This window comes from Rhynchophorus ferrugineus, unplaced genomic scaffold (genome assembly GCF_030347505.1).
Source record: "Rhynchophorus ferrugineus isolate W39M unplaced genomic scaffold, kcgeb_rfMv2 rfM10, whole genome shotgun sequence".
NCBI lineage: Eukaryota > Metazoa > Arthropoda > Insecta > Coleoptera > Curculionidae > Rhynchophorus > Rhynchophorus ferrugineus.
In genome coordinates this window covers 15,529,065-15,545,345 of record NW_027472589.1, presented here as the reverse complement: position 1 = coordinate 15,545,345, position 16,281 = coordinate 15,529,065, and the positions used below count along the sequence as shown (strand labels likewise).

The window sequence follows — 16,281 nt, the reverse complement described above, 5'->3', positions numbered from 1 at the left end:
GTAAAAAGTATTAATAAAAGAACTGCACTTGCTTACACTATTCTTCACTTACACAAGTACATTGTATACATCAATTAAACCTAACTAAACTAACATGTATTTTTTATTGAAGACATAATATAATTGAAATACGTAAAAAAACATATTATATATCATCAGTAACTTAGCGAAGTACCTGCAATGAATCAGACTTTTAGTATTTTAGCATATAGTAAGAAAAATTGCGCACAATCTCAATTACCCCCATAAGAAAAAGAATTCCTTAAGAAAATTACACGCATTACACCAAGGTCGAAGCAGACACATCAGGGTGCAATTTAAGATTTGTAACCTTTCATTACACGTTCACGGCACGAAGCAGGTCTTCAGTAAGTAAACAGCAAAAATTCGTCTAGAACTTTTAATAAAATAATGGTACGACTGGACGTTCATGATGAAAGTGTGTGTAAGATATTAAGATATATATAGAACGACAAAATTGACTCCAATAATTTTAGTACAGTTAATATTTAATAATTTTTATTCGGAAACAATCAAAATAGTCCAATTCACAATTTATTTGGTGTTTTTTTATTCGATTCTAATGTAAAAAATATATTTAACATTGTTATTTAGTTACTTAATCTCTTTGTTGATCCTTCGCAAATACACGTTTTAGACGCGACTAAATGAACAATAGAGATTCAGGTTATAATTAAGACCCCCAGCATTGTTGCAAAATATTCTTATTAAACCTAGTGTCGTCATAATTTTTCCTTTAAAAAATTCGATACTGTCACTTTTACTCTAATCCATATATCAAACGAGGTCTTTTTTGGAGGTGACAATAATTTACATAAGTTTTAGATAATTCACATGTGATGATACATCATTATTATTGCATATTATTCATAATAAAATGTTGGCGAATTTTGTTGGAAGTCTAATATTGGAAGATCCCGGCATGGGCACAATAATTTGAATTTGCGACGTTGCTAGTTCTTGCAAATTATACTCATATTTGAAGAATATGATAGAAATAGAATAAATTATCTTGAGTTCCCAAATTAACATAAAATTTCTCTTGAAACTCGAGTTTAAAAGTTTTTTAAAAAATCTCATTTCCTATAATTCCATTTTTAATCTTTCATTTCCATTTTTAATGCCACATAATAAAAAAATTAAAAAACAAATTCGTGGTGGACACCCCTTATCACTTAGGGGTTTGAAAAATAGATAGTAGCCGATTCTCAGATCTACTGAATATGCATAAAAAATTTCATAAGTATCGTTCAAGCCGTTTCGGAGGAGTATGGGAACGAACATTGTGACATGAGAATTTTATATATAAAATTTAATTTTGAAATAATGTTGAAACGAAAAAAGAAAATATAAAACAATATATAAGATAGCAATTATAATTTATTTATTACTAAATAAATATCGATATATCTCAAGCCTGAAATAGGGTGACGAATACACTGACCTCCATTCAATATATTCTTCAGGCGTTCCGCAGGGCAGTGTTCTTGGTTCAGTGTTATATCTATTGTATACAGCTGACCTACCAACCTCAAAAAGCACTACTGTTGCAACATATGCTGACGAAACAACTGTTTAATCATCAAACAAGTATGCAATATCAGCCACAAGAAACCTCCAACTTCATCTTATGTCGAATTATGGTTGAAAACATGGCGTATCAAAATCTACCCATATGACACTCAACCCTTTGTAGAAGAACTTGTCCCGCAGTAAAAATGTATAATACCTACCACGAGTAGAAAGCGTTAAATATCTGGGAACGCATTTTGATCGACGTTCTAACATGGAAAAAACATATAGTGACAAAACGGAAACAGCTTGGGCTTAAACTAAACCAAGTGTATTGGCTGATAGGGCGTAAATATAAATTATCCGTAGATAATAAGGTTTTGCTGTATAAGTCAATACTTAAGACCATTTGGACCTATGGTATTGAACTGTAGGGTACTACTAGCAAATCTAACACAGATATCCTCCAGAGGGTTCAGAATAAAGTGTTTCGAGTCATCGTCAACAAACTGATTCAGCGCGATATCTCTTTAGAACCCATAAACTGATTCAAATTGTTAATGCGAAGTACTCTGAAAGACTGTTAGTGCATCCCAATGCACTCGCCAAACAGTTAAATGTGCGCGATGATAGTAAAGTGCGTAGGCTCAAGCACTACCATACGAACTGATTAACAGGCACATAGAGTGACATATTCTAATAAAGTTAGGATAGACTTTAGAATAAGTTTTAGATTATAAGTTCGTACAGCACATCACTTACTGAAGGGATCTTCTATATGTCAGTAGTGTTATATTGTATAACGGAAGTCATATTATAATACTTATTGTCCTCGGGCAGATTGTTGAAGTTCTAAAAGATTAGTAACAAATAAACTATAATAAACTATATAAAAATTTGATCCAAGCGCACGTTTTTATGTAGTGTCCCCTTAAGTCTAGTTCACAAGCATCCATATATCTTTACAACACATATTTTGCTTGCTCTTTTTTTGTATACAATGGAGTTACAACACCATCACACTATATTTAGTTAAATTTTCAATAATTATAGTCGGACACTTATGTAAATTAGAGCATCATTATTGTCCATCATCCGTCATTACCATAATAATTTTACTATCTATTTAGTTATCCCCAAAATTATTCAATTTTAAAGCTTTTCTTTGGAGGGAAAATATAGTCTTTAAAAATAGATTCTAATCCAAAATACCTCAGAATAATAAATAGTATTGTTAAATGTAATGCGAGTAAATAGTAAGAGTATAAGTAAATAATAAGAGATACTTATCTACATTTTCCTTATTTGGCCAAAACCGTCAAGACGGAAAATAAAGACGGTACAATTTACATAAGCCTTCCAAATTCCGATTTTACTATTACAGTTTACATTCAAATATGAGCTAAAATCACAAATATTTACATAATGTTATCATGGGAACTGGCTGATCGTCCACAAATAAAGATTCGGCACGCTAGTCTGGGAGAAGACAATAGAAAGTGAGATATTAATTAAGACCCCCAGCAATTGTATAACTTTTTTACGCTTTAGCTATTATTTACATATTTCGACGTCATCGGTTTTATTTTTTATTTTTCTCCCATTGTTATTAAGTTGCAGCTGTATGTTATTATTTATCATATTATTATTTTTCTTAAATCGTCTTGCTTTACTTAGAATGCTCCAGGGTAGTTTTTTTGTCTCTTTGACGGATGTCGTCATTTCCCTACTATAAAACAGTATTGCGTTAACATGATTAAATTTAGTTAACTAAATTCTATCTAAGTAATGTATTTCTATATGGAATAATACCCTACAAATGTTTTATCGTATTTTAATATGTTAGTCGCTATTTTTAATTATTATATATATATATATATATATATATATATATATATATATATATATGACTACAGACCTATCAGCTTATTAAGTTCTTTTCTCCCTATAGATTAGGTCTATCCGATGACCTAACCTCTCTTATTAAATCATTTCTGTCAGGACGGTCGTTCCAGGTGAAGATCAAAGATACCCTCTTCAGACGAAAAACCATCAACGCAGGAATTCCACATAGTCACTTGCTTTATTTAATATTTTCCTTTCAGATATCCCTAGGAGAGCAGAAGTTGAGAGAGCTTTTTACGCGGATGGTACTGCTTACTTTACGTCTTTAAACACTGCATATACAGGACAGACTTCAGAAACAACTCGATGAGACGGTCCAGGGGATACATTTCTGGAAATCAACCCACAGAAAACCCAGTCCATGTTCTTCTACAAGAAGTGTTTTGCACCAAGCATTTCGCAAAGGTCCCTCCACAAAGGTCAAGATATTGTTAATACAGCTGCCTTTCAATAAAATCTTTCCTGTACAAGATGGTTGTTGGATCAGTCGTTCTATACGGCTCCAGAGTCTATCTTAAATACGTCTCGCATAGTTAGGTGGAACGTCTTCAAGTCTTGGTTCGTCAGGAATAATCAAATTCATAGACAAACAGACATCCCCAAGTTCACGATTTTATATCCGAGCTCTACTCGAGCCATTCTTTCACTCTTCATCTCTCTGGTAATAAATGAATTACCAAGCTGGCCAACACTTTAGGCCATCGGAGCCCTTAGCTATTGCGAGCTGCGTGGAGTCTTACCGGCCACGGGCACCATCATCCTTACCAACAGTAAGGAGGATCAGTTAAGTTCATGGGATTAACTGATAGGATAAGATTTAGTAGACAGCCCAGAGACAGCCTCCACATAACCACAATGCCCACAGTGAAAATGTTAGGTAAGTTCTTTTCACAGAATCATTTTTCGATAATTACGTTAATAATTCAATGTTTGTGTTTGTTTAAAGATAGTTCTGGTACGCAGCATCAGAGACATGTATGGCTTTCAACATCTGCACATTTTAGCATACTACGAAAAGTGGCAGAGGACATCATCAAGACTTGCGTTCCATCACTAACGACCTTTGGATTAATCTATCACCTAATTAGGTAAGAAAATGGCGATTTAACTAAGCTAGCTGTAAGTTCGTTTCAGAGAATCATTTTTCGATAATTACGTTAATAATTCAATGTTTGTGTTTGTTTAAAGATAGTTCTGGTACACAGCATCGGCGACATGTATGGCTTTCAACATCTGCACATTTTAGCATACTACGAAAGTGGCAGAGGACATCATCAAGACTTGCGTTCCATCACTAACGACCTTTGGATTAATCTAGCATCTAATTAGGTAAGAAAATGGCAATTTAACTAAGCTAGCTGTAAGTTCTTTTCACAGAATCGTTTTTCGATAATTACGTAAATAATTCAATGTTTGTGTTTGTTTAAAGATAGTTCTGGTACGCAGCATCAGAGACATGTATGGCTTTCAACATCTGCACATTTTAGCATACTACGAAAAGTGGCACAGGACATCATCAAGACTTGCGTTCCATCACTAACGACCTTTGGATTAATCTAGCATCTAATTAGGTAAGAAAATGGCAATTTAACTAAGCTAGCTGTAAGTTCTTTTCACAGAATCGTTTTTCGATAATTACGTAAATAATTCAATGTTTGTGTTTGTTTAAAGATAGTTCTGGTACGCAGCATCAGAGACATGTATGGCTTTCAACATCTGCACATTTTAGCATACTACGAAAAGTGGCACAGGACATCATCAAGACTTGCGTTCCATCACTAACGACCTTTGGATTAATCTAGCACCTAATTAGGTAAGAAAATGGCAATTTAACTAAGCTAGCTGTAAGTTCGTTTCACAGAATCGTTTTTCGATAATTACGTTAATAATTCAATGTTTGTGTTTGTTTAAAGATAGTTCTGGTACGCAGCATCAGAGACATGTATGGCTTTCAACATCTGCACATTTTAGCATACTACGAAAAGTGGCACAGGACATCATCAAGACTTGCGTTCCATCACTAACGACCTTTGGATTAATCTAGCATCTAATTAGGTAAGAAAATGGCAATTTAACTAAGCTAGCTGTAAGTTCGTTTCACAGAATCGTTTTTCGATAATTACGTTAATAATTCAATGTTTGTGTTTGTTTAAAGATAGTTCTGGTACGCAGCATCAGAGACATGTATGGCTTTCAACATCTGCACATTTTAGCATACTACGAAAAGTGGCACAGGACATCATCAAGACTTGCGTTCCATCACTAACGACCTTTGGATTAATCTAGCATCTAATTAGGTAAGAAAATGGCAATTTAACTAAGCTAGCTGTAAGTTCGTTTCACAGAATCGTTTTTCGATAATTACGTAAATAATTCAATGTTTGTGTTTGTTTAAAGATAGTTCTGGTACGCAGCATCAGAGACATGTATGGCTTTCAACATCTGCACATTTTAGCATACTACGAAAAGTGGCACAGGACATCATCAAGACTTGCGTTCCATCACTAACGACCTTTGGATTAATCTAGCATCTAATTAGGTAAGAAAATGGCAATTTAACTAAGCTAGCTGTAAGTTCGTTTCACAGAATCGTTTTTCGATAATTACGTAAATAATTCAATGTTTGTGTTTGTTTAAAGATAGTTCTGGTACGCAGCATCAGAGACATGTATGGCTTTCAACATCTGCACATTTTAGCATACTACGAAAAGTGGCACAGGACATCATCAAGACTTGCGTTCCATCACTAACGACCTTTGGATTAATCTAGCACCTAATTAGGTAAGAAAATGGCAATTTAACTAAGCTAGCTGTAAGTTCTTTTCACAGAATCGTTTTTCGATAATTACGTAAATAATTCAATGTTTGTGTTTGTTTAAAGATAGTTCTGGTACGCAGCATCAGAGACATGTATGGCTTTCAACATCTGCACATTTTAGCATACTACGAAAAGTGGCACAGGACATCATCAAGACTTGCGTTCCATCACTAACGACCTTTGGATTAATCTAGCATCTAATTAGGTAAGAAAATGGCAATTTAACTAAGCTAGCTGTAAGTTCGTTTCACAGAATCGTTTTTCGATAATTACGTAAATAATTCAATGTTTGTGTTTGTTTAAAGATAGTTCTGGTACGCAGCATCAGAGACATGTATGGCTTTCAACATCTGCACATTTTAGCATACTACGAAAAGTGGCACAGGACATCATCAAGACTTGCGTTCCATCACTAACGACCTTTGGATTAATCTAGCACCTAATTAGGTAAGAAAATGGCGATTTAACTAAGCTAGCTGTAAGTTCGTTTCACAGAATCATTTTTCGATAATTACGTTAATAATTCAATGTCTGTGTTTGTTTAAAGATAGTTCTGGTACGCAGCATCGGAGACATGTATGGCTTTCAACATCTGCACATTTTAGCATACTACGAAAAGTGGCACAGGACATCATCAAGACTTGCGTTCCATCACTAAGGACCTTTGGATTAATTTATCACCTAATTAGGTAAGAAAATGGCGATTGAACTAAGCTAGCTCTTTATAAATAATTCGAAGTCTCTCAAAGAATAAGCATATTGTTGATTTAAAAGATAATGATCGTGCACGATAAATTACATTCAAATTAAAATTGTTTCATTAGCGTATCATATATTTCAAGCCTTCGACAAGGTGTGACACACTGAACTGCATGTTAAATTGAAAAAGTTTTTGCCCCAAACGCACTTTCAACTACTCAAATCATACCTCACACACAGAAATAAATTTGTTTATAATCAGACAATATGTTCCTTCACATTTTATTCTAGTTAAAAAGAGACACAATGCTGTCTAATTAGTTCGAACACGTAAACGAATGAGACTGTCAAAGTCGTCCGGTTGGAGCGATCTTCTACATGTCAGTAGAGTTATATTGTATAACGGAAATCATATTATAATACTTATTGCCAACGGGCAGACTGTTGAAGCTTTAGGAAATTAATAAAAGAAATAAAAAAATTTGCAAAACTTCATTAAAATATGTATTTTCAGCTGACCCACATCACCAAACAATCAACATTGCAGGCATCAAGATGATTGTAAATGAAACCCAACCTCACCGAGTAAGTAAATCTTATACATTTTTATTTACATTCGCTTTTTTTAACAAAAGTACAGATCAAATTTTATTAAAAGTTGAAATATAAATTTAAAAATATTTACGTTCATATTTCTATTAAAGTAAAAGTTGCCTTCACCATGTTGCTGAAAAATATATAACAACTATAAAATTCGAGTGATTAGTAGTTTTTTTACCTGGCCTGATACAAGGAGTGACGAGTTTGACCAGATTATGTGGGGCTTACCATTATACTAGTCTGACTTCCTCACAGCCGATCACTAGAGATAATTGCTACAGCATAATGTTGAAGATATGGCACTCACCAAGGATATGGCACGCACCACCGACTTCAAGGGTAGCATTTTCCTGATCTTTACCTAAAATAATCTGCCTGAAAGGAAATATTTGAGCCCAGCGGTTAGGTCTTTGGGTAGGACTAGCCGGAAACATTTTTCAGTTGGACCGTCTTGCCAAATCTTATCAGAAGTCAAGTAGAACCGCTCTAAGCTTTTTGTGCTGGTTAAGGCTATGGCGGATGTTTGTGGCCAAATGGGTGACCTGTTTGACGGCTGAATGATGTGCACGGAACCCGAACTGTTCAGCAGGGATGATGTTATTTGCTTTGGTGTAGCTGTTGAGAGCATAAAGAATGGCTTTCTTTCGGCAATGTGTGCGTGTTTCCAAAACGCTGGAAGATGTTATAGTCTGACCCCTCTGCAGTCTCTATTTCTCTCCTTTTATCTGCTGGCTCGAGGGTAAAGCGGGCTCTCCTATATAGACGATTTTTCATACGAAATTCGTGTTTGATTTGAGCTGGATGGTTCAATTGATCAGAATAGGATCAAAATTTTATTTTGATGACAAAATCATGACGGAAAATTTTTAATAATGGAAATATGAATATAATTGTTTTAAAATAAAACCTTTTTATATAAGCTTAATTTTTTCCTGATAATATGTTAATTAATATTTTTCTCATTTTAAACCATAGTGATGGACAAACGTGCCTTTGAGGAAGCTGAATATAATTGTACATCATCTTTACCTTAAAGAATACCATATATTTTAGATAGTTTATTATGTTAAGGTACTTAACATGTTGTGATTTAATGTTTAGTAATATGTGTTATATAACTTAATCCATATGTGTCCTTTGTCGAAAGATATGTTTTACATCAACTACATTATTGAAACATGATATAGGGTGGGGTAAAGATCCCGCTACCATTGACGCAATTTTCGCCTGAGTGGCAATAATGAAACGATTATTTTCAATAAATATTGTCACTATTTCTGCTCGTTCTTGTGGCGTATATTTATCCATAATAAAATTTGGACGTCTACACAACACAGTGGTTAAAGCGAAACTGAGTTAAACGTTACATAACCAGATGGTGCGCCATCAAAAGGCTATCGGGACTTTTGCCCCACCTTAGTGTCAAATCAAAATGTTAGCGGGACTTTTGCCCCACCTTATATAAGATTATATTACTAGCTGTTATAACTAATGACAAAATAATTAATAAAATTCTTGAAAAATCAATACGTATTTTCTATGTAGTTTTCTTATCCTAACAAGCAAATAAAATTAACGTCGCAATATGGAAAATTTTAATTTTAAAGGCTTCCTTCACCATAATACCATGATAAAAGTAGCGTTGGGAACTATCGACTGAAAACAGTCGAAACAGTCTATAGTCCCTAAACAGTCGAGACAATGTCAAATGTCAAATGCACGGTTCGACTGTTTTTTTTTTCCATTCGTGATGTCAGACGAAGATGTACGAATTCTTGTCTGTATAAAATGTGAGATAGGAAAGGACGGAGACAGATGCTTGGAGCAGTTAATTTTAAATGTCTTTATATTCTCCAATGGTAGTATAAGCGAGACAGATATGTATATATATTCATTCGAGTGATAACCTTAAAAAGGAAAAGGAAAACAAAATTACTAATTTCGTAATTTTTATTATCATGTAATAAATAAAATAATTTTAAAGGAAGTAGGATTACTTTTATACTGAATATTCCGTGGATGTATAAAAAGGAATGGAATAATAACACCACAAATGTTTTATCGTGTTTTAAAATATTAATTGCTATTTTTAAATAACAGCATAATAAATATAAATAGTACAATAAAACTTAAATAAACCCTAAGAACTAAAAATTTTCCATAACCATAACTACTAAATAAAATGTAAACGTATACGTAATCATTAAAAAATCTAATCATATTTTATTAGAATTACCCTCACCAAACTGACAAAAGTTATTTTAAGGCATATATTGGGGATATTTTTTTAAACGAAAAATTCAAGGAAAACGCACTATATCAAAATTTGCATCAAATTTGAAACTAAAGCAGATATAGTGCGTTGTCCGTGGATTTTTTGTTTAAAAAAATAGTTGATTACACTATATGAGAGAAACTATAGTTACAGTAAGATCCATATTTTATTAAATTTACCTTCACCAAACTGACAAAAGTTATTTTAAGGCATATAGTCGGTGGCATATATTGGAGAAATTTTTTTAAAAGAAAAATTCAAGGAAAACGCGCTATATCAAAATTTGCATCAAATTTGAAACTAAAACAGATACAGTGTGTTGTCCGTGGATTTTTTTGTTTAAAAAAATGATTTGTTACCCTATATGAGACAAACTATAGGTACAGTAAGATCCATATTTTATTAAATTTACCTTCACCAAACTGACAAAAGTTATTTTAAGGCATATAGTCGGTCGCATATATTGATGGCATTTTTTTAAAAGAAATATTCAAGGAAAACGCACTATATCAAAATTTGCATCATATTTTAAACTAAAGCAGATATAGTGTGTTGTCTGTGGATTTTTTGTTTAAAAAATGGTTGGTTACCTTATATGAGACAAACTATAGGTACAGTAAGATCCACATTTTATTAAATTTACCTTCACCAAACTGACAAAAGTTATTTTAAGGCATATAGTCGGTCGCATATATTGATGACATTTTATTAAAAGAAATATTCAAGGAAAACGCACTATATCAAAATTTGAATCATATTTGAAACTAAAGCAGATATAGTGTGTTGTCCGAGGATTTTTTGTTTAAAAAAATGGTTGGTTACCCTATATGAGACAAACTATAGGTACAGTAAGATCCATATTTTATTAGTTTTACCTTCACCAAACTGACAAAAGTTATTTTAAGGCATATAGTCGGTCGCATATATTGAGGACATTTTTTTAAAGGAAAAATTCAAGGAAAACGCACTATATCAAAATTTGCATCAAATTTGAAACTAAAGCAGATATAGTGTGTTGTCCGTGGATTTTTTGTTTAAAAAAATGGTTGGTTACCCTATATGAGACAAACTATAGGTACAGTAAGATCCATATTTTATTAGTTTTACCTTCACCAAACTGACAAAAGTTATTTTAAGGCATATAGTCGGTCGCATATATTGGGGACATTTTTTATAACGAAAAATTCAAGGAAAACGCACTATATCAAAATTTGCATCAAATTTGAAACTAAAGCAGATATAGTGTGTTGTCCGTGGATTTCTTGTTTAAAAAAATGGTTGGTTACCCTATATGAGACAAACTATAGGTACAGTAAGATCCATATTTTATTAGTTTTACCTTCACCAAACTGACAAAAGTTATTTTAAGGCATATAGTCGGTCGCATATATTGATCACATTTTTTTAAAAGAACTATTCAAGGAAAACGCACTATATCAAAATTTGCATCAAATTTGAAACTAAAGCAGATATAGTGTGTTGTCCGTGGATTTCTTGTTTAAAAAAATGGTTGGTTACCCTATATGAGACAAACTATAGGTACAGTAAGATCCATATTTTATTAAATTTACCTTCACCAAACTGACAAAAGTTATTTTAAGGCATACTATCAGTCTCATATATTGGGGACATTTTTTTAAAGGAAAAATTCAAGGAAAACGCGCTATATCAAAATTTGCATCAAATTTGAAACTAAAGCAGATATAGTGTGTTGTCCGTGGATTTCTTGTTTAAAAAAATGGTTGGTTACCCTATATGAGACAAACTATAGGTACAGTAAGATCCATATTTTATTAAATTTACCTTCACCAAACTGACAAAAGTTATTTTAAGGCATACTATCAGTCTCATATATTGGGGACATTTTTTTAAAGGAAAAATTCAAGGAAAACGCACTATATCAAAATTTGCATCATATTTGAAACTAAAGCAGATATAGTGTGTTGTCCGTGGATTTTTTGTTTAAAAAAAAGGTTGGTTACCCTATATGAGACAAACTATAGGTACAGTAAGATCCATATTTTATTAAATTTACCTTCACCAAACTGACAGAAGTTATTTTAAGGCATATAGTCGGTCGCATATATTGGGGACATTTTTTTAAGGAAAAATTCAAGGAAAACACACTATATCAAAATTTGCATCAAATTTGAAACTAAAACAGATATAGTGTGTTGTCCGTGGATTTTTTGTTTAAAAAAATGGTTGGCTACACTATATGAGACAAACTATAGGTACAGTAAGATCCATGTTTGATTAAGTTTACCTTCACCAAACTGACAAAAGTTATTTTAAGGCATATAGTCGGTCGCATATATTGATGACATTTTTTAAATGGAAAAATTCCAGGAAAACGCACTATATCAAAATTTGCATCAAATTTGAAACTAAAACAGATATAGTGTGTTGTCCGTGGATTTTTTGTTTAAAAAAATGGCTGGTTACCCTATATGAGACAAACTATAGGTACAGTAAGATCCATATTTTATTAGTTTTACCTTCACCAAACTGACAAAAGTTATTTTAAGGCATATAGTCGGTCGTATATATTGGGGACATTTTTTAAATGGAAAAATTCAAGGAAAACGCACTATATCAAAATTTGCATCAAATTTGAAACTAAAGCAGGTATAGTGTGTTGTCCGTGGATTTTTTGATTAAAAAAATGGTTGGTTACCCTATATGAGACAAACTATAGGTACAGTAAGATCCATATTTTATTAGTTTTACCTTCACCAAAATGACAAAAGTTATTTTAAGGCATACAATCAGTCTCATATATTGGGGACATTTTTTTAAAAGAAAAATTCAAGGAAAACGCACTATATCAAAATTTGCATCAAATTTGAAACTAAAGCAGATATAGTGTGTTGTCCGTGGATTTTTTGTTTAAAAAAATTGTTGGCTACACTATATGAGACAAACTATAGGTACAGTAAGATCCATATTTTATTAGTTTTACCTTCACCAAACTGACAAAAGTTATTTTAAGGCATATAGTCGGTCGCATATATTGATGACATTTTTTTAAAAGAACTCTTCAAGGAAAACGCACTATATCAAAATTTGCATCATATTTGAAACTAAAGCAGATATAGTGTGTTGTCCGTGGATTTTTTGTTTAAAGAAATGGTTGGTTACCCTATATGAGACAAACTATAGGTACAGTAAGATCCATATTTTATTAAATTTACCTTGATCAAACTGACAAAATTTATTTTAAGGCATATAGTCGGTCGCATATACTGATGACATTTTTTTAAGAGAAATATTCAAGGAAAACGCACTATATCAAAATTTGCATCATATTTGAAACTAAAGCAGATATAGTGTGTTGTCCGTGGATTTTTTGTTTAAAAAAATGGTTGGTTACCCTATATGAGACAAACTATAGGTACAGTAAGATCCATATTTTATTAAATTTACCTTGATCAAACTGACAAAATTTATTTTAAGGCATATAGTCGGTCGCATATACTGATGACATTTTTTTAAAAGAACTATTCAAGGAAAACGCACTATATCAAAATTTGCATCATATTTGAAACTAAAGCAGATATAGTGTGTTGTCCGTGGATTTTTTGTTTAAAAAAATGGTTGGTTACCCTATATGAGACAAACTATAGGTACAGTAAGATCCATATTTTATTAGTTTTACCTTCACCAAACTGACAAAAGTTATTTTAAGGCATATAGTCGGTCGTATATATTGGGGACATTTTTTAAATGGAAAAATTCAAGGAAAACGCACTATATCAAAATTTGCACCAAATTTGAAACTAAAGCAGATATAGTGTGTTGTCCGTGGATTTTTTGTTTAAAAAAAAAAGTTGGTTACCCTATATGAGACAAACTATAGGTACAGTAAGATCCACATTTTATTAAATTTACCTTAACCAAACTGACAAAAGTTATTTTAAGGCATATAGTCGGTCGCATATATTGATGACATTTTATTAAAAGAAATATTCAAGGAAAACGCACTATATCAAAATTTGCATCATATTTGAAACTAAAGCAGATATAGTGTGTTGTCCGTGGATTTTTTGTTTAAAAAAATGGTTGGTTACCCTATATGAGACAAACTATAGGTACAGTAAGATCCATATTTTATTAGTTTTACCTTCACCAAACTGACAAAAGTTATTTTAAGGCATATAGTCGGTCGCATATATTGGGGACATTTTTTTAAAGGAAAAATTCAAGGAAAACGCACTATATCAAAATTTGCATCAAATTTGAAACTAAAGCAGATATAGTGCGTTGTCCGTGAATTTTTTGTTTAAAAAAATGGTTAGTTACCCTATATGAGACACACTATAGGTACAGTAAGATCCATATTTTATTAGTTTTACCTTCATCAAACTGACAAATGTTATTTTAAGGCATATAGTCGGTCGCATATATTGGAGACATTTTTTATATCGAAAAATTCAAGGAAAACGCACTATATCAAAATTTGCATCAAATTTGAAACTAAAGCAGATATAGTGTGTTGTCCGTGGATTTTTTGTTTAAAAAAAATTTTGGTTACCCTATATGAGACAAACTATAGGTACAGTAAGATCCATATTTTATTAAATTTACCTTCACCAAACTGACAAAAGTTATTTTAAGGCATATAGTCGGTCGCATATATTGGGGACATTTTTTTAAAAGATAAATTCAAGGAAAACGCACTATATCAAAATTTGCATCAAATTTGAAACTAAAGCAGATATAGTGTGTTGTCCGTGAACTTTTTGTTTAAAAAAATGGTTGGTTACCCTATATGAGACAAACTATACGTACAGTAAGATTAATATTTTATTAGTTTTACCTTCACCAAACTGACAAGTTATTTTAAGGCATATAGTCGGTCGCATATATTGGGGACATTTTTTATATCGAAAAATTCAAGGAAAATGCACTATATCAAAATTTGCATCAAATCTGAAACTAAAGCAGATATAGAGTGTTGTCCGTGGATTTTTTGTTTAAAAAAATGGTTGGTTACCCTATATGAGACGAACTATAGGTACAGTAAGATCCATATTTTATTAGTTTTACCTTCACCAAACTGACAAAAGTTATTTTAAGGCATATAGTCGGTCGCATATATTTTCATTTTTTAAAGGAAAAATTCAAGGAAAACGGACTATATCAAAATTTGCATCATATTTGAAACTAAAGCAGATATAGTGTGTTGTCCGTGGATTTTTTGTTTAAAAAAATGGTTGGTTACCCTATATGAGACAAACTGTAGGTACAGTAAGATCCATATTTTATTAGTTTTACCTTCACCAAACTGACAAAAGTTATTTTAAGGCATACAATCAGTCTCATATATTGGGGACATTTTTTTAAAGCAAAAATTCAAGGAAAACACACTATATCAAAATCTGCATCAAATTTGAAACTAAAGCAGATATAGTGTGTTGTCCGTGGATTCTTTGTTTAAAAAAATGGTTGGTTACCCTATATGAGACAAACTATAGGTACAGTAAGATCCATATTTTATTAGATTTACCTTCACCAAACTGACAAAAGTTATTTTAAGGCATACAATCAGTCTCATATATTAGGGACATTTTTTTAAAGCAAAAATTCTAGGAAAACACACTATATCAAAATCTGCATCAAATTTGAAACTAAAGCAGATATAGTGTGTTGTCCGTGGATTTTTTGTTTAAAAAAATGGTTGGTTACCCTATATGAGACAAACTATAGGTACAGTAAGATCCATATTTTATTAGTTTTACCTTCACCAAACTGACAAAAGTTATTTTAAGGCATACAATCAGTCTCATATATTGGGGACATTTTTTTAAAGCAAAAATTCAAGGAAAACACACTATATCAAAATCTGCATCAAATTTGAAACTAAAGCAGATATAGTGTGTTGTCCGTGGATTTTTTGTTTAAAAAAATGGTTGGTTACCCTATATGAGACAAACTATAGGTACAGTAAGATCCATATTTTATTAGTTTTACCTTCACCAAACTGACAAAAGTTATTTTAAGGCATACAATAAGTCTCATATATTGGGGACATTTTTTTAAAGCAAAAATTCTAGGAAAACACACTATATCAAAATCTGCATCAAATTTGAAACTAAAGCAGATATAGTGTGTTTTCCGTGGATCTTTTGTTTAAAAAATGGTTGGTTACCCTATATGAGACAAACTATAGGTACAGTAAGATCCACATTTTATTAGTTTTACCTTCACCAAACTAACAAAAGTTATTTTAAGGCATATAGTCGGTCGCATATATTGGGGACATTTTTTAAATGGAAAAATTCAAGGAAAACGCACTATATCAAAATTTGCATCAAATTGAAACTAAAGCAGATATAGTGTGTTATCCGTGGATTTTTTGTTTAAAAAAAATGGTTGGTTACCCTATATGAGACAAACTATAGGTACAGTAATATCCATATTTTATTAAATTTACCTTCACCAAACTGAC

At 32.0% G+C, this 16,281-nt stretch overlaps 1 long non-coding RNA gene across 6 annotated transcripts; it reads left to right on the top strand.

Annotated features, from left to right (window-relative positions):
* Nucleotides 1–4,152: 4,152 nt before the first annotated feature.
* On the top strand, nt 4,153–9,034 carry LOC143204336 (uncharacterized). Of its 6 annotated transcripts, none has more exons than XR_013007566.1 (14): nt 4,153–4,315; nt 4,385–4,526; nt 4,627–4,767; nt 4,872–5,009; nt 5,110–5,251; nt 5,352–5,493; nt 5,594–5,735; nt 5,836–5,977; nt 6,078–6,219; nt 6,320–6,461; nt 6,562–6,703; nt 6,804–6,945; nt 7,470–7,540; nt 8,531–9,034. It is a non-coding gene; the product is annotated as an uncharacterized LOC143204336 (long non-coding RNA). The 6 variants fall into 6 exon arrangements; XR_013007567.1 differs by having other exon boundaries at nt 4,868–5,009; nt 5,114–5,251; XR_013007568.1 differs by having other exon boundaries at nt 4,868–5,009; nt 5,598–5,735.
* The last annotated feature ends 7,247 nt before the right edge of the window (nt 9,035–16,281 follow it).